General features: G+C 42.4%; 1 protein-coding gene across 1 annotated transcript in view; it reads right to left on the bottom strand.

Annotated features, from left to right (window-relative positions):
• Positions 1-17117, bottom strand: part of DNAJC13 (DnaJ heat shock protein family (Hsp40) member C13) — a 270970-nt gene extending 253853 nt beyond the window's left edge. Inside the window, exon 1 of the mRNA XM_077491519.1 lies at positions 16879-17117. The gene's annotated coding sequence lies outside the window, so the exon portion shown is untranslated. The remainder of the gene's footprint in view (positions 1-16878) is intronic.
• Between the last annotated feature and the right edge of the window lie 1659 nt (positions 17118-18776).

The following is an 18776-nucleotide window of genomic DNA, read 5'->3' as shown; positions in this document are numbered from 1 at the left end:
ATCCCAAAACCTATCTGCATGGAGGCAGATGGTGTAAATGTCGTACCAATTGGTACCAACAAAAAAAGGTTATATGGACCAGAGAAAGAGTCCAAATGGACTGAAGCTCTAGTAGTGCTCCACCCAAAAATGCTCTGTGAACAGGCAAAGTAAATTAGAATAAAGAGTAGCTTGTCTGACTGGCGTCATACATGTAGGATCCTACATGCATAAAGGAGCCATTTCTTACATGTGTGGTCATCTGTAATTGTTTTTATTAAACAATATCATCTTCCTTACTAGTATTATTCTTTGTAAATGCTGTATTCACACCCCTGAAGAAGGACACGCTTTGCTAAAGCTCCGAAACGCGTAGGGTGATTTTCTCTACATGGATTATGTGGCATAATCAAGTGCTGTATAACATTATCTATACTGGGTTGTATATGTATACCCTTAGATATTCATTTTAGATGTATACTATATTTCTTTTGTTTGTTTTATGAAATAAGATAATTTTTGTACTATTCTATAAACATTGTTGTACGGGCCTTAAAAATCCACCCCCAGGGGATTTTTCTTTTAGTAACTTGTGTTTTTGGATGTGGCACAACAAATTAATGCAGCCCTGCCTTACCTTCCCTTTTGTTTAACACACTTTTAAAAGACTCATCTTTCTTTATCCATTCAATTGCTACTTATTTAGCGCTAATGAGACCATTAATGACCAAATATACTAATCATTAAATTAAGCACATAATGAGGCATTTAATTTCCATGTGATGTAGCATAGTTGTTTAAAATACAGCAGGGGCAATTCATCAGAACTGGAGCAGACAGAATCTGGAGCAGGTTTTGCATGGCCTCCAATCAGCTTCTTCCTTCAAGCGGGAGTCCACCGGGACTCCGCGTTTTTTTTTTAAAAGCCAGCAGCTACAAATACTGCAGCTGCTGACTTTTAAATAGTGACACTTACCTGTCCAGCGCGCCCGCGATGTCGGCACCTGAAGCCGATCGCTCGCTCGGCTGCCGGGTCCCGCCGCCATCTTGGGTATGGGAATCAGGAAATGGAGCCTTTCGGCTTCATTTCCCGGTTCCCTACTGCGCATGCGCGAGCCGCGCGGCGCAATCCGGACGGTCCCCGCTGCCTCTGGGAGCTGTGTGTTCCCAGCAGGCAGCGGGGCACTTGCTGAAGGGGGCGGGCGCTTGCGGAACGGGGCGTAACGTACGGCCCGTTCCGCAGAGAGCTAGCCCGGAAGTGGGTGCAGTTACCTGGATTATCCAGGTAACTGCACCCCCCTCCCCCCTGAAAGGTGCCGATTGTGGCGCCGGAGGGGGGGGGGATTCCGATGAGCGGAAGTCCATTTTAGGGTGGACCTCCGCTTTCAGCTTGTTCATTTGAAAATGAAAGATGGATGTTGATTGGTTGCCATGCACTTCTTGCCCAGATTCTGGCTACTCTCGTTATGATAAATTTTTCTCAATGTTCCTAAGCAGCAAAACATACTTAGCCCTATTTTTCTTCTGGTAAAAAATAAATATAATAATAATAATAATAATAATTAATAATAAATAAATAAAAAGGGGATTGGACACAAACAAAAAAGGGGGGGAAAAATGGATGTAAAACAGACAAATGGTCCATTTTTGCATGAAAGCATACGTTCAAGTAGTTAAGCACTCTAGCCGGTGGAAAAAATAAATGGGGATGGAAACTTCATCCGTTTCTTTGAAAAAAAAAAAAAAAAAAAAAAAAAAAAAAAAACAGTCTGCACGTGTGGAAGTGCCCTTACTGAAAAATCCTATAGTACTAACCTGATTGCCATAACACAATAGAAAGCATGCCCATTGAATATGCACAGGCATGTTAGCCCATAAGCAGATTGTTGTGTGCTGAATGAGCTGGATGTTGAGTGACAATCTTTAACCTTGCCCCTAGGACAGCCCTTATCTGCCAATCAAACGATAATGCCCCTTCTCTAACCCAGATGTTGACAGGGTGACAAGATGTGTAGCGATCGCCTCCTGGGAGCGTGCCTCAGAAGTTGCTTTTCATATATGCCAGCCGGCACCTGTGAGGGAAGTCTGAGATCTCAGCAGCGATCCTTTTGGTCTACTAAGCCTTGTTTGACACACAACCTCCCCCCCCCCAGCGTTGCTGCCCTTGCAGTAATCATATGTGGACTAATCTGTATATTGTATGTTTTTTAGCTGAACATAATTTTGATTACGAATGACACATTGTAATCACATTCACTTTTATAATTAGTACATTATCCTCCTATTTCTACCCAAACTTTTTGTGCCCCATATCAGGGTTATAGTGCTTAGCTGCAGGATATCCTTCCACGGTTTTCTTTTCACTTTTTTTTTACATTTATTACACACCTAGCACAATTCTTTTTCTTCTTTTTTTTTTTTTTCCTTTTTTTTCCTTTATCATTATTGTTCTCTCTTATCTTGTCAATATATCCTGAAAACTAATTTAGGCTGGGTTCACATATGAGCAGCTGCGGGTTCCTGCCTGTTCACCAGTTCAGGTGCGATTCGGGTCTGAATGTTTGCCTGAATTCGCACCTGAACTGGACCCAAACAGGCACAGGACCCTTTTGCAATCCGCTCCGCGGCCGCCAGGGACCTGTGTGAACCGGCTCCATTGACAGCCGGTCACACTGCCTGTAACGCGGATTGGATTCCGGGCAACCTGCATTCAATTCTTGCATATGTGAGCCTTTGGCAATGCATTGTTGATGCATTATTAAAATACTTCACAAGGTAACTTCTGCTCATAAAAATTTCTATTCCAAAAAGAAAACAAAACACACACACACACACACACACACAACACACACACACGTTACTGATATCACTACAACAGACCATTTGTGATGATTGTATTATCCTATTAAAACACTAATTATTTATTAACATTTTGGTAATAACAACATATATGTGACTGAAGAAATGCACAAGCAGAATATCACATCACAGAATGCTGCACAATGTAACCTGAATTAGACTCAATATTATCCTTATGTATGTAATCCCCTGCAGAGCAGAGCTCATAATGGGAAGGGGGTGGGGGCAGCATTGGGGCCAATCAGGCTCTGCGTCAAGCACAACTGCTGACAGGAAACAGATTACGGAAGGATGAGGAGGTGACCTAGCTGCACGGACTACCTGCAGGAGAGAAAACTTAGGTCACCAACCAGTCTTTACTGTCTGGTAAGGCTTTGTATGTCAGGAAAGGCAGAGAAGAACACAAATACATTTGAACATAACACATCTCCCATACTAATCATTATGACTGGGTATTGTGATGTGTTCAGATTTAAAGAGCATGAACAGCCTAAAACCTTTTCTTTTTTTGGATAGGGTGTAAAAGGTTAGAGATTTTTCCCTCACTGTCTTGGCAATAATGGTTCCAGCCAGCAACACTGATCCTGCTGCTGAAAAATGATGATGTCAGTGGAAGTCTCTCAAGCTGGGTGATCCAAATAACTGTAAAAACACGACCGGGGTTCTAATCCTTTTCCACTAAATTACAAAATGAAAAAAAAAAAAAAAAAAATAGGATTTTTGTCTCAGTTTACCTGTAAAATTATTTTCTTTGAAGTACATCACAGGACACAGAGAAATCCTACCGAAGGTAGTATCGGATTTTTCATTTAAACCAGGATGTTGTTCTGTCTTAATTTTTTCCAGAACCTTGTTCTGTGGAAGAAAGGTCACTTCATTTTTTTGATGTGGTGAGAGTGGTCAGAGTCTTGCTTTGTTTGTGTTGCCAGACAGTCCTAAGGGCCGGTTCACACTGCAGGCGAGGCGAGGCAACACCGACTTGCCTCGCCGCGACCTGCCGCGACCTCAGCGGCAACTTGCAGATGACTTCTGTATAGAAGTCAATGCAAGTCGCCCCGAGGTCGCCCAGAAGTAGTACAGGAACCTTTTTTCTGAGTCGGAGCGACTCGAGTCGCTCCTCTCAGAACGGTTCCATTGTACAGAATGGGGGCGACTTGTCACACTGCGGCGAGGCGAGTCGTGTCGCCTCGCATCGCATCGCCCGCAGTGTGAACCGGCCCTAACAGAGGACGGGTAGCGTCGAAATCTACTATTTCTAAATGGATTCTTCAAGTGATCGTTCAAGCTTATGGTTTAAAGGGGGAAAATTTCTCCTTTTCATATTAAAAACACACTTCTCCAGGGCTGTTAGGGCTTCTTGGGCAGTGCATCACCAGGCCTCCATGGCTCAGATCTGCAAAGCCGCAACTTGGTCTTCCGTCCATACATTTACCAGATTCTATCATGTAGATGTAAAAGATCATGAGGATATCGCCTTGGGCGCAGTGTACTGTAGGCTGAGGTATAAGTCCTCTAGTCTCTTAATGTCTGTTTGTTGTGTCTCCCTCCCATCAGTTGGTATTGCTATGGGACATCCTACATAGTAACTACTATGGCTCTGTGTCCCATGATGTACAATAAGAAAATAGGATTTTTGTAACAGCTTATCTGTAAAATCCTTTTCTTTAAAGTACATCACAGGACACAGAGGCCCCTCCCTTCTTTGGTATACACGCGTATTGCTTTGCTACAAAACTGAGGTACTCCCGCCAGTGGGAGTACCTCAGATTCCTACCTTTTGCTACTCTGGAGGAATAGCTGTGTGTTTGTTAGTAATCATGTACAAAGTTGAATCGGTATGTGAGCGATTTTATAATTATCAATCAGCTGCTGCACCTGCAGAGATCTAAAGAGGAAATTGGCAGGGTCTGCATCCCTTTAGAAGAGATTTTAATTTGGGAGTATCTCACAGTTGTTGTAGGGGATTCCAAAAATCTGATTTATAGTGCAGACTCTTGGAAAATCAGTGAGCCAATCACACAAGCAGGAAATGACACCATCTGTGTGCAGAACTCCTCCAGGTAGCCATATTGCATTTTACAGAAAATTACAGCGCTGCAGATTGAAAAGGAAATGTCATTTTTAATAACATTCAATAACAATGATTTGAGTCGCAACTGTATACACTGTATTTTTTATTTGCTCATTTCTTTTTTTGCCAAGTAAGTTGAGTTACCATTTAACCACTTCCCGACCAGCGCACGACGATGTACGTCGACAGAATGGCACGGGCAGGCATATTGGCGTACAGGTACGTCCAATATTCAATGCCGCCCTGCCATCGGGAGCGCGCCGCCGGTGGCGCACTCCCGCGCTGGTCGGGACCCCGTGAGTCCGGTCGCGGGACCCGCGGACTCGATCGCCACAGGCATCCCCGCGATCGTCTCACGGAGCGGCCGAATGGAGGAAATGCCGTGTAAACAGCATTTCTCCATTCTGCCTAGCAACTAGTGACGCTGATCTCTGCTCCATGTGATTGGAGCAGAGATCAGTGTTCACTAAATGAAAGCCCAACCCCCCCACAGTTAGTAACACACCCCTAGGAACACTTAACCCCTACACTGCCACCCACTGGTTAACCCCTTCACTGCCAGTGTCATTTACACAGGAATCACTGCATTTATATAGCAGTGATTACTGTATAAATGACAATGGTCCCAAAAATGTGTCAAAAATGTCCGATGGGTCCCCCACAATGTCGCAGTCACAATGAAAATCGCTGATCGCCGCCATTACTAGTAAAAAAAAAAAAAAAAAAAAAAAAAAAAAAAAAAATTATTAATAAAAATGCTATAAAACTATCCCTATTTTGTAAACGCTATAACTTTTGCGCAAACCAATCAATAATCGCTTATTGCGATTTTTTTTACCAAAAATATGTAGAAGAATACGTATCGGCCTAAACTGAGGGAAAAAAATGTTTTTTTTATATATTTTTGGGGGATATTTATTATAACAAAAAGGAAAAAATAATGCGTTTTTTTCAAAATTGTCGCTCTATTTTTGTTTATAGTGCAAAAAATAAAAACCGCAGGGGTGGTCAAATACCACCAAAAGAAAGCTCTATTTGTGGGGAAAAAAAAAAGACGTCAATTTTGTTTGGGAGCCACGTTGCACGACCGCGCAATTGTCAGTTAAAGCGACACAGTGCCGAATCGCAAAAAGTGGTCTGGTCTTTGACCAGCAAAATGGTCCGGTCTGCAAGTGGTTAAATGAACGCATACTGACAAATATTTGTTGAATTGGTTGCTGCAGTCAGTCACTCAAATTACCAGTTAGTTTCAAAATGCCAAGATTTCACATAAAGGATGGGGGGGGGGGGAAAAAAACAAAAAAAAAACAGCGTAGCGGTCATTTTAGATATGAGCTGAACCCCAGGAAACTCTTTCAAAATTCCTGTTTTCAGAACACACTTCCTGTTGTAACTTCTCTTTTGTATCATAAGTTTGGAGAAACAGATAAAGACAGCTGGCACATTTCTATCAAAGGGCTGCACATACAGTTTTAGCAGTTCAGCTCTCCTGCCTGTACACCTCCATGACCACAATCATTTTTGTATTTTTGTAATGGGCCAGTTTAATTTGGCAATAACTTGGTCGTGGTTTGAAGGTACAGTCGACCTTTGCAACAATGTTACATGTTACAACCCAATTTAGGGTGTAGAAAGAAACTTAGTCAGATTATGCAGGCCTGCAACAACAATCTTCTGCAAAGCTAAAAAAAAAAAAAAAAAAAAAAATGAAAATGAAAGAACAAAAAAGTTTTACATAAAAGTAAAAGCTTTTCTGCATTTGTGATTTTGCACTGCACGTGTGGCACAGTGGAGAATGTATGTTCATTGGAAAATAAAATGGAAAAAGAAAAAAAGGGGAGCACAAGAAATGTTTTGCAAATCAAAATGTCATAAAAACCTATATATTAAAATTGTATGAAGAAATCGTTGCCGTCACCCACTACATCCTGCCCTTACAACTAAAAACACAGCCTGATAATATAGTTTGGCATACTCAAAGGTTGTAAACTCTCTTAAAAAAAAAAAAAAAAATATTTAAAAAATTATTCACGTTTCTGGGAGCGTTGGACTGAGAGACTTCCAGTCTCTCCTGAGGTAACTTTGGGCAGTGACCATTCTTCGCATACATAAATACACCTAAGAAAATATAAAAGTGGGGCTTCAACTAACAACGATTCATTGACCGATTATTGTTTTGATTAATCGGTTAATAGCCTTGGAAAAAAAAAAAAAAAAAAAAAGTGTGGCGTATAATTTAGTTAATATGTAAAGTTTTAAAAAAGGCAATTTATTCTTAAAATATCTCTATATGTAGTGGTAAATATAAATAACCAACTATATGGTTAGGGAGCGAAATATCTGATCCACTCTGAGAAGGACAGAAGAGATATACTGCATATACCATTAGAGTGGATATAGTGCATATACCATTAGAGGGGAAAGAGTATAATGTATGTGTGTGTGTGTATATATATATATATATATATATATATATATATATATATATATATATATATATATATATATATATATACACACACACTATTAAAAGGGTCAATCTGGTAAATATAATCAGTCTCATTAACTTTAACCCCATTTTGTTACTGGCCGATTAATTGATTAGTTGTTTCAGCCCTATATAAAAGCACAACCCACCAGCGACCACACTAATATGATTTTTTTTTTCAGCCTATTTGATTAAACACATTACCATGCAAAGTGGAAAATCTTGAGTACCTGATTTTCGATTAGACCATAACATATTAATGAAGTAACTTTCATTTACTGTCATGAAAAAGCGGCCAAGAATCAATATTCTCAAAAATGCTGTCTTTGTAGCCCGCTTTACGGAATAGGTGTCCATATCTCAATTAGGTATACAAACATGGAGAAAGCATAGTACCAGTCTGAGATAGCTCCCACTAGCAAAAGTAATGCCTGGTACACACGGTAAGTGTTTTGCTCATTCAACTCAGTGGGCCAAATGAAAAAAGAAACAGTCTTTGTACTAACTATGCAATGTTAGTACAGCAATCTCCCTGCTTAGCAGAACATACTGTTCAACACTTGCAGCCATTAGCTGAGAGCTCTGATTGGATACCGATCGGCTACTGGTTTTCCAGCATGCTCATTCGACAGAAGCCTATCTTTACCCATCTCTCCACTAAGTTCCACTCATCCGACTGATAAAATTAAAACTACTAAAAGACAAAAACTATCCACAACTCTGCACCAGCGACACTGCCAACCCAGGATCGTCTGTTGTCTAGCTCCCCCGTCATCTATCCCATTCTCACCACCAGAACTTCTCCACAGCCTCTCCCATCTTCTGGACTCCAACCTCTGAAATCCCAATCTGTCCAGTTCTAGACAATCCCTTGAAACTCCTCTTTTCAGAGAAGCCCATATCCCCTCCACCTAACAACCAAACTTTTATTCTCTACATTGGCGCTCCACACCCACCCCCCCCCCCCCCCCCTTCACTTTCTGGATCACTTTGACCTTCATTTTAGACTGTAAGCCCCCATGAGCAGAGCCCTTCTATCCCTTTTGTTTTGTATAGCATGCACTGCTCCCCTTTATAATGTAAATAACTCCTAAATAGTTAAAAACTTTTCTGGGTGTCTGGTTTAGAATAGAATCATTCCCAAATGAAACCTTCAACTTCACAACGTAGGTAAATATTTCAATATGGTTTATTTAAAGATCATTAAAAAAAAAAAAAAAACCTGACAGTTGCTAGATACGTTTTTTTCTTAGACCTGGTTCTTCTGCAGAAAATACTTTTGCCTAATCTGACCCTTCCACAAATAGTTGTAAGCAAAGAGATAACCAAGCATTGAACGGTTTATTACAGCAAGTCTGCAACCACATCATAAGCCCTGCAGAGATGAAACACGATCGAATCCTAGAGAAGAAAAAAAAAAAAGGGAAAAGCATCCAGAGATAAAGGAACACATTTACTTCTAGGCAAAATCTGCTTATTCAGAAGCATAAAATGAAGGGCAGATGCTGTTAATTTGAAAAGGAAATGGGAACAGTTAGACAATAGAATTTAGTGGTAGACAACTGTCAGACATTTAACAACCATAGAACATGACTTGGAATATGTTCCTTCATCAAGTATGAAAGATGCTGATACAAGCAGGAGTCAGCTGATGGCAGGAAATGGAGCAGGGCAAGTATTGTAAACATATTTCAGAGGTTTCAGATATCATCTCTTCCAGCAATAAATGCAGACCCATATGACCATCACAAACACACACCTATAGATTGGATGACTGTTATCTCTTTCATTAAAGGAGGAACATTTTAAATAAATGTACACACGTTTTGCACATAATTTACAGAACATTGGTACGTCTTTGGGGGATAACAATATACTATCCTGGGAAAGGTCACTGGCTTTTAGCTGGTCTAACCAATGCAGAGACCCCAGCATTGGTGGAACTACAAGTCCAAGTACATCTCGGGAGATTCACATGCTGGAGAAGTGTGGAGCCTGTCTGACAGGTTAGACAAGGTGACCAAAATAACACATTTACAGTAAGGATCACATGACCAAAAGACAGCTCAATGATTCGCAATAATCTGGAAGTGAACCTGTACTTTGCCCGTGCAGGGTCAGTTCACATTAGCGCAATGTCTGAGTCTGCTGTCACGCTGCAGTGCACGACAATGGAAATAACATTCTCTATGGTGCCCGTTCACATTAATGCCACATTGCAATTTTTCATAGGGTGCAGGCACTTCTTTTAGTGCGGCATAGTGCATATTAAGCCCCATTGACTTCACCGAGAGCGCATGAAAAGAACACGAAAAACACATGTACATGCATATTTGGTGCGTTTCTGACAGGGTTTTGTGTTTAACAAACAAACCTCCCACCCCCCCCCCCCAAAAAAAAAAAAAAAAATACATGGAGTATGAAACCATATATAACAAAAAACAAAACAAAAAAACAAACACATAAAAATGCACAAAATACAGGGTTACATAGCAGCACTCGTGTGAATCTAGGCCTAACAATTCCTTCTCTCCCCTGCAGCTCCATTCAGTTCCCAGGAGTGCAGAACAGTCCCGTATGAGCCACTAAATGAGTAGCTTACAAAGAGACTACCCCTGTGAAAGTGCCAACAACTACTGATGGGAGCCTGAAACAGTCATTTCTGCAACAATCAAAATAAATAAAAGACTATTTCCAAGCTTTTATTATTCTAATACTGCTTAACAAATGATAGTCTTAATTCTATTCACACCATTATTTGATTGTAAAGTTTCATTTTTTTTTCTCTAAAAACAACATATTATACTTACCTGCCCTGTGTGAAGGTTTTGCAGGGGGTAGCCCAGATCCTCCTTTTCTCCCTCTTCGGTGCTCCTGGCCCCTCCCTTGTGTCGAGTGCCCCCACAGCAAGCAGCTTGCTATGGGGGGCACCCGAGCCAGGTCACAGCTCCCTGTGTCCATTCATGGTTTGGCCCCGACCCCTCTCTTATGATTGGCCGAGTTGGATTGATACAGCAGCAGCGCCATTAGCTCCCGCTGCTTTCAGGAGGAGAGTTCCAGACATCGCTGAAGAGAGATGGGGCTCAAGTATTAGGGGATGCTGGGGCAGCTGCTGCACAAAATGCATTAACAACCACTTTGAGACTTTGTCTACAAGCTCTTACTGGCACTCTCTCTGATTTTATCTTGTTACATTTATTTTACTATTTAGGCATCAGGCACATAACACACCACTATACAGCAAAAACACCAGGGTATACAGAATATAATTTTTTTTTTACGTCTCTAAACACATTTCTATGTTAGCTTATGTGGCCAAGTACATCAAGCATTTAAATCAGTATTTTACCCACTTGCCAACCGTACAACTTACATATATGGCGTGAAAGTGAGACTTATAGGTCTGGGGCATGCATGCCACTGGCCGCCTGCTCACACTACGATTATACACAGCGGGAGCTTAATCGGGGGCTACCACCAGCACACGTCGATCCTTCGGTACAGAGGGCGAACAGCGGTCTGCCCATGTAAACAAGGCAGAACGCCATTCTATCATTAGAAATGGCATGGATCCTGTGTTCCTGCAAAGCAGGAAAATGGATCCATGCCTTCCCCTAGTATAAGTCCCCCAAAGTAAGAAAACACCAGCTAGGTACACAAATAACTCTTTGATCCCCACGTTAACCCCTTCGCAGCCAGTGTTACAGTGACAATGCATATTTTTTTAGCACCGATCACTGTATTGGAGTCACTGGTGCACAAAAAGTGTCAGATTCGTCTGACGTAATATTGCAGTCCCACTATAAGTTGCTGATCGCCGCCATTACCAATGAAAAAAAAACTTTTTACTAAAAAATAAAAAAATTAAAAAAAAATAAAAACATCCAATAGTTTTGTAAACACTATAACTTTTGCAAAAACCAATCAATATACGCTTATTGGTTTTTCTTTTTTACCAAAACTATGTAGCAGAATACATATTGGCCTAAATTGATAAACATTTTTATTTTTGTATTGGATATGTTTCATAACAGAAAGCAAAAAAAAATCTAGATTTTTTTTTTTCCCAAAATGCTCTGCCTTTTTTTCGATTACAGCGCAAACAATGAAAACCGCAAAAGTAATCAAATACCACCAAAAGAAAGCACTATTTGTGAGGAAAAAAAAAAAAAAAGGACATACATTTTGTTTGGGTACAGCTTTGCATGACAGCGCAATTGTCAGTTAAAGAACCTCAGTGCCCCATCACAAAAAAATGGCCTGGTCATGAGGGGGTAAGTGGTTAAGAGCAGTGTTTATAAACATTTAAAAAATAAAATGAATGAATGAATGAATAAAAAGATACCAAAGCTGTATTCAAAAAAAGAGTTTATAAGCATATGTACATAAACGCACGCTATGAGCATCAATGTATTCCAATGGGCAGGATAAATTATTATTCTGGCAGGTAGAATGCATTTAAGCCCAAAGCCATATGCACATAAACACACGTACAAACGTGCATGCCCTACATATGCAACTTGAGGCATTTTTTCCGCAAATCTGTCTGTATTTGGAGCATAAATTAATAAGCCTGGGTGCATGAGGCTCACAAAAACCATTTACCAATTCTTAAGCCTCGTACACACGATCGGATTTTCCGCAGACAAAACCTCTGACATGTCAGAAGGTGTGTGCCTGGATTTTGTCTTGCATACAAACGGCAAGGAATTGTCAGCCAACAAACACAAACGTACTACATGGTTTCTCAGGTCTTTAGTGCCACCCTTTGGGCTCCTTCTGCTAATTTTGTGTTAGAAGAAGTTTGGCAAGTGTTGATTCAAGCTTTTCATTCAGTTTCTGAACGGCCGTACGTCAACCAGACATGTTCTGGAATTGGAGGAGATAATGTGTTATTTATTATTGGCCTTGGAGTTATTGCTTTGACCCAAGTCCAGTCCAGGAACAGGAGGAGGATTTCTTGGACCAAAAATTGGTTGCTTTATTAATCGTGACTAATTATGTCATATGCCTTTGCTGCGGGAGCTCCAGGAGAATAATCCGGATGATTTTTGGAATTATCTCCAGATGACGGACCACTGCTTTCACCAACTCTTGGCATTGCTGACCCCCTATATTAAGAAGCAGGACACATGCATGAGGCTTTTATTTTATTTTTTGGTTGAATAATGATGATTTGATTTGTTATATTTTCGATATTTTTGGATGCATAGAAAGCACTTTTTGGTTAAAGTTCTATTGGCAGATAGCATGTCTAATTTTATTTGTTTTCTTTTTTTAATGCACAATATAAAAAATTGTGTAGAATAATACTTGGCTATGTGTTTTATTTCAAATGACAGTTTGGGAGTAGGCAGGTACATTTAAAGAAAATACAATGTAAAATTGACAAGGGACACCAACATAGTTGTATCTTTGATCTTAAAAACTACGGGATAATGATGTTGTGGTAACTTGCCAAAAAATAAAAATAAAAGGGAGCATAATATTCTTGATAGCACTAGAAAAAAAAAGCCTTTGAAAATTTGTTTGCAATAACTCCATTGGTATCACCAGCAAAGCAGCTTCATTATTATCCCAATAAAGAAGAAAATGTGTGCTGCATTTTGAGATTTCATAGTTTGCCGCGTCACGAATGTTAATTCTCCGTTACAAACGCTAGTTTACAAGACCGACCACTTCTGGCTCGTCCTTGCTTCCGTGTTTGTACTTTTGTCCGACGGACTTGTGTACACATGCTCAGAAAATCCGACAGACATTCGTCCGTGGAAAATTTTAAAGCCTGCAATCCAATGTCTGTGGAAAATCCGACAACAATTGTCCGATGGAGCATACAAACGGTCAGATTTTCCCCCAACAGCCTGTAATCACACATTTCCTGTTGGAAAAATCCGATCGCGTGGACGCAGCTTTAGAAACATTTTGTTTTGGTATAATCCACCTTTGTCTATACAGTGAAGCAGCTGATTATTTAACTTAATAAAGCTGGCCATAGATGGTTTGAATCTCGAACCATGTATGGGCAGGCTGAATGTACCCGAGTTGATTGATCGATGGATACCACGAGGCCTGCTGGATTTTACATGAGATTATTTCTATAAGCTGTTATAGCCGCTAGCAGTAATCGCAGTGTTCTCCCAGCGGGGATGGCTTACCCCGCTGAGAGAACCCTATAGCTTCACCGGAGGGAACCTGTGGCTGCAGGAAAAAAAAAAAAGCTCTATGGCTGGCCTAAATCATTATTTTAGGAGACCTTGTATGGAAAGGAAAGATTTGCTTCAGTTGTAGATCCCTGCCCCCTAAAGAAAAATATGTGCCCTGAAAGCAATCAAAACATTGAAAGAAAAATGTTCAAATTACTCACCTTATACCCCAGCTTCCAGTAAAGTGAGGGCAAAAAAAAATCACTGGACGTTCTTTTGCTGTATCTTGGGAAAGCTGTGTGTTCCAAATGCCTTGAAAATGGGTTCCTGCACAGGGAGAATTGGCACCCTGAGCTTTCCCAGCATCGCACAGAGAGGCTCAGTGACATCACCAGATTTTACAGCAAGCTGCTGCTTAGTGTGTATTTTTTACAATTATTTTACAGGATTTATATAGTGCCAACAGTCAGCGTGGTGCTTTACAACAAGAGGGCAGACTACAGTTCAAATATAATTCTGTATATCATACAGGAGGAATTAGAGGGCCCTGCTCGTTAGAGCTTACAATCTGAAAGACTTTGTAAATCAGTGCGGTTGTATAGGTCTCCATCTGAACAGCCATGTCATTAATTCACAAAAATCTGTCAATAATTTAAACATTTTCTCTTCTACCACCAAAGCAGATGGACTTGTAGTTCTCAATGGAACATGAATGCATTAATTGCAACACTCATAATCTACTGACACTTTCTCCAGCTGACTCGGTATGAACAGAGAGCTGGAGCAAAAGTCTGCCGAAGCCTGCCAGTACACCCCGATCCACTAATCACAGGTGGAATGCTTTGCAGGTTCCTATGGAAAAAATTAAAATAAAAATTGAAATTTTTTTTTCTCTAAAAAGTGGGCATGGCCTTTAATGTAATTGCCATACCTAGAGAGCATTTGTGGCACCACTGAAGCCTATGCGAAAAACTCCCATTGTTATCATTCCCCTGTCCTGCCTTGATGCTAGGAAGTACCAGACATTGGATGCTCACTTCTGGCATTAATCACAAGCTGTAAGACAGGGGTGCCCAACCAGTTGCCTGCGGAGCCCTCTGATGTGGCCTGCGACCTCCTGCTCTGGGATGGCGAGTTGGCAAGCCCAGATTGTGGGTTGCAAACCCGCCATTCCCAGAGCATCAGTGTTGTGAATAAATCCACTGGTAGAGCTTCTGTTATATAAAAAAAAAAAAAAAAAAAAAAAAAAAAAGCCACTGGTAGAGGAAGCAAATGGCTGCAGAGCTGCATAAGCCGTCCCTGTATAGCGCCAACTCCTATCACAGGTGGATTGATACCAAATGTGATCTGCCTGGGACAACAGCCGGCAATACTTGAATGGAAAACTTATTACAGGTAAGTTTATTACTTAAATCACAGTGTATATATGGGCATATCTGTTCTGCGGTGGTTACTGTGTTGCTTTCAAACTGATCCGCAGGTGCAGTACAGAACACCTGCGGGTTACCTGCACTGAGCCATAGACTTCTGTTATTACCTGCAAGTTTAGAAAGTGCACCACACCTGCAGGATATAATAGAAGTCTATGGCAAAGTACAGCTAACCTGCAGGAAAGCCACAGGTACACTTGTCTGCACCCTCTATGTGAGCAAACCACAGCATATCAGTGTGAAAACAGCCTTAGGCCCTATTGACACCATCGGTCTGACCCTCCGTTCACCTCTATCGAGCCACAGATGTAAACATACTTCTGGCCATTTAAACCCCACCTACATCCAATCCAATTCGTCCCCATCTATCTGGGCAGATGGGATCCAAGGGCCCATAGAGTAGAGTGGGTTGTATCCGCGTCCGCTCTGCATAGGCAGAGTGGACATGGAACTGTCATCCTTCTGCTCCACTCATTGTGGCCCGCGACCAGTTACCAAGTCGCTTAAGTGGCCCTCGCTCTTCAAAAGGTTGAGCACCCTTGCTGTAAGACATTGTCCCGATGCGCAGCTGTGGGAAAGGTCTCACTGCATGTGATTAGCGATCCCCAGTGCCGACTACCTGGCGGGCTCTGCACATGCTGTTTGCGAACACGCCTGAGCTCATCCTTAATGGAAACTTCTGCTGTGAGCCGCTGTGGGCACCCTTGTGTGAACCCAGCCTCAGACAATAATGTTGGGATCCACCCTGATGAATGACCGGCTGCTGTCTCAGTCTCTTAAGGTGCTGCTCTTAAAAGCAGTGTTCTGGCCGTTTTTTTGTTGTTGTTGTTTTTAAAGTCAGCAACTGCAAACACTGTAGCTGCTGACTTTTAATAAGGGCACTTACCTGTCCAGTGAGCCCACGATGTCGGCCCCCCGAGGCCGATCCGTCCATCGGATCAGATGCCGGCGCCGCCATCCTAATCAAGGGAAACCGGCAGTGGAGCCTTGTGGCTTCACTGCCTGTTTCCTACTGCACAGTGCTTTGTGAATGGCCCTGTCGTCTTCTGGGACACACAGGTCCCAGAAGGCAGCGGGGCAGCTCGCCAAAGAGGGGGAAGTAACCGAACAGCTCTGCAGAATAGAAAGAGGCAGATAAGGAAGACTGCATAGCAACAGGGGTTTCTGGTAAGTAAAAAAAAATAAAAAATATATTATTTTTTTTTTGCTTTTTTAAATTTATTGCAAAGAAATTGTTACTGTATAAATGTTTTTTAGGGTGGACCTCTACTTTAAGAGAGCCTAACCCCCCTGCACAGGCCGGCACTCCAGTGGGCCCTGGAGGGGCAGTCATTGGCTCATCACTGAAGACTGAGAACTGAGCGATCAGTGGTCTTTGATCGCTCAGACAGCTGTAGGATCAGATTCATGCTGAAGCCATCTAGGGGAGTATAAACATAATTTTTTTCGTGAATCAGCGCTTAAGCATTATTTTTCAAAAATATTGCAAGCTAAATGGTAAACTTTGCCTTTAATAACACAAAGACATGTATTTAAAACAATAGTAAAAACCCATTTACAGATATTTCCAGGTAATAGTGAAGTCTCTGATCACACTGGAGGGTGACACAGTGGTGACATGTGGGATGATATCAGTGAGGGACAAAGTGGTGGAAGACTCAGGAAGCGGCATGCTGATCAGGAGGAGTGAGGAATATTCCCCTTTATAAGAATAGGAAGGATGAAGAATGAGCCCTCCAGCTATGTCCAGCCATCTATCTCTATAGAACAAAGCACACCTCATAGGACAGCAGTGCAGCTCACCTGTCATTGAATGAATGGTGGAGATGGAGAGCAGCTCCCTGACACACCCACAGCCCCCTCTATGAGGAGACACACACACATTGACTGACACACACTGACATTTACCTGCACACAGCCGCCTTGTACCCGGGACTCTGTCCCCGCCCCTATAGCGGTACACGGCCCCTCCTCCTCTCCAAGCAGGGTGGGAGTCTCAGTCCCGGAGTGCTTGTACACCCTCCTTCCCCCCTCTCCGGTCTCTGTCACAGCACCGTCCGTCTATGCCTGACTCACAGACTGTCGCTGGACGCCGCCATGTTTACTCCCCTCCCCCGGTCCTCCAGTCCACATCCCAGGAGTGTTGCGCATGCGCGGCAGCCACCCTAACAGCCTGCCTCCACACCCCCTGGTACCTGTCAGGCGACTGTCAGCTGACTGCTTCTGAGTAACGTAGACGGAACAGCCGGAAGTGTTCGGGCTCAGGAGGCTGCCATGTTTGATGTGGGAAAATGTCCAGGATGTTTTTTTTTTCTTCTTGAAGAGGTGCAGCGCGCCCCCTTATGTACTCTTTAGTGTACTTCAAGCACACATGTTTGGTAGGAAAATTAATTAAAAACGCGTTCCAAGGGATCATTTTTACACCACAATCTCTGTCCACTACGATCATTGCACATTTCTGGATCCACTACGATCGACTGTGATCACTGAACATTTCTGGATCTACTACTATTACTGCACATTTCTGGATCCACTACAATTACTGCACATTTCTGGATCCACTACAATTACTGCACATTTCTAGATCCACTATGATCACTGCACATTTCTGTATCCACTGTGATCTCTTTACATTTCTGCATCCACTGTGATCACTGCGCATTTCTGGATATATTACCATTACTGCGCATTTCTGGATCAACTGTGATTACTGCGCATTTCTGGATCCACTGTGATAACTGTGCATTTCTGGATCCACTGTGATTACTGCGCGTTTCTGGATCCGCTGTTATTACTGCACGTTTCTGGATCCACTGTGATTACTGCGTGTTTATGGATCCACTGTGATTACTGTGCATTTCTGGATCCACTGTGATTACTACGCGTTTCTGGATACACTGTGATTACTGCGTGTTTCTGGATCCACTGTGATTACTGCACATTTCTGGATCCACTGTAGGGTTGCCACCTTTTCTTCAAGCCAAACCCGAACACTTTCACGGCGCATGGCAATTTTTTCGTACTACACTCTATAAGATTGTAAAATACCTGGGACACCTTTTTGGTTTCCCAAGGAGAGTAGTAATAAGGTGTGCTACGGTGAACAGTGGCTGTGGCCAAATTGCATTAACGGGGGGCGACTTAAAGGGGCATGGTTAAACAAAAGCATTTGTGTACCCAAAAAATATGATTTTATTAATAAAAGGAATGTCAGTTAAAATATGAAAATAGCCTACCTTAAAAGTGGACACTGTCAGCCAGTAGGGCAGTGGACGGTGTCAGTAGGGCAGTTGACAGTGTCAGTAGAGCAGTGGACAGTGTCAGTAGGGCAGTGGACGGTGTCAGTAGAGCAGTGGATGGTGTCAGTAGGGCAGTGGACTGTGTCAGTAGAGCAGTGGATGGTGTCAGTAGGGCAGTGGACAGTGTCAGTAGGGCAGTGGACGGTGTCAGTAGAGCAGTGGACGGTGTCAGTAGGGCAGTGGGCGGTGTCAGTAGAGCAGTTGGCGGTGTCAGTAGAGCAGTTGGCAGTGTCAGTAGGGCAGTGGACGGTGCCAGTAGGGCAGTGGACGGTGCCAGTAGAGCAGTGGGCGTTGTCAGTAGGGCAGTGGACGGTGTCAGTAGGGCAGTGGACATTGTCAGTAGAGCAGTGGGCAGTGTCAGCAGAGCAGTGGACGGTGTCAGTAGAGCAGTGGACGGTGTCAGTAGGGCAGTGGACGGTGTCAGTAGAGCAGTGGACAGTGTCATTAGGGCAGTGGACGGTGTCAGTAGAGCAGTGGACGGTGTCACTAGAGCAGTGGACGGTGTCA

The sequence above is a fragment of the Lithobates pipiens genome, unplaced genomic scaffold, assembly GCF_037356315.1.
Source record: "Lithobates pipiens isolate NorthernLeopardFrog02 unplaced genomic scaffold, aLitPip1_a1.2 Scaffold_19, whole genome shotgun sequence".
NCBI lineage: Eukaryota > Metazoa > Chordata > Amphibia > Anura > Ranidae > Lithobates > Lithobates pipiens.
Note: the sequence above shows the minus strand (reverse complement) of the source record. Positions and strands in the feature narration are given on the sequence as shown.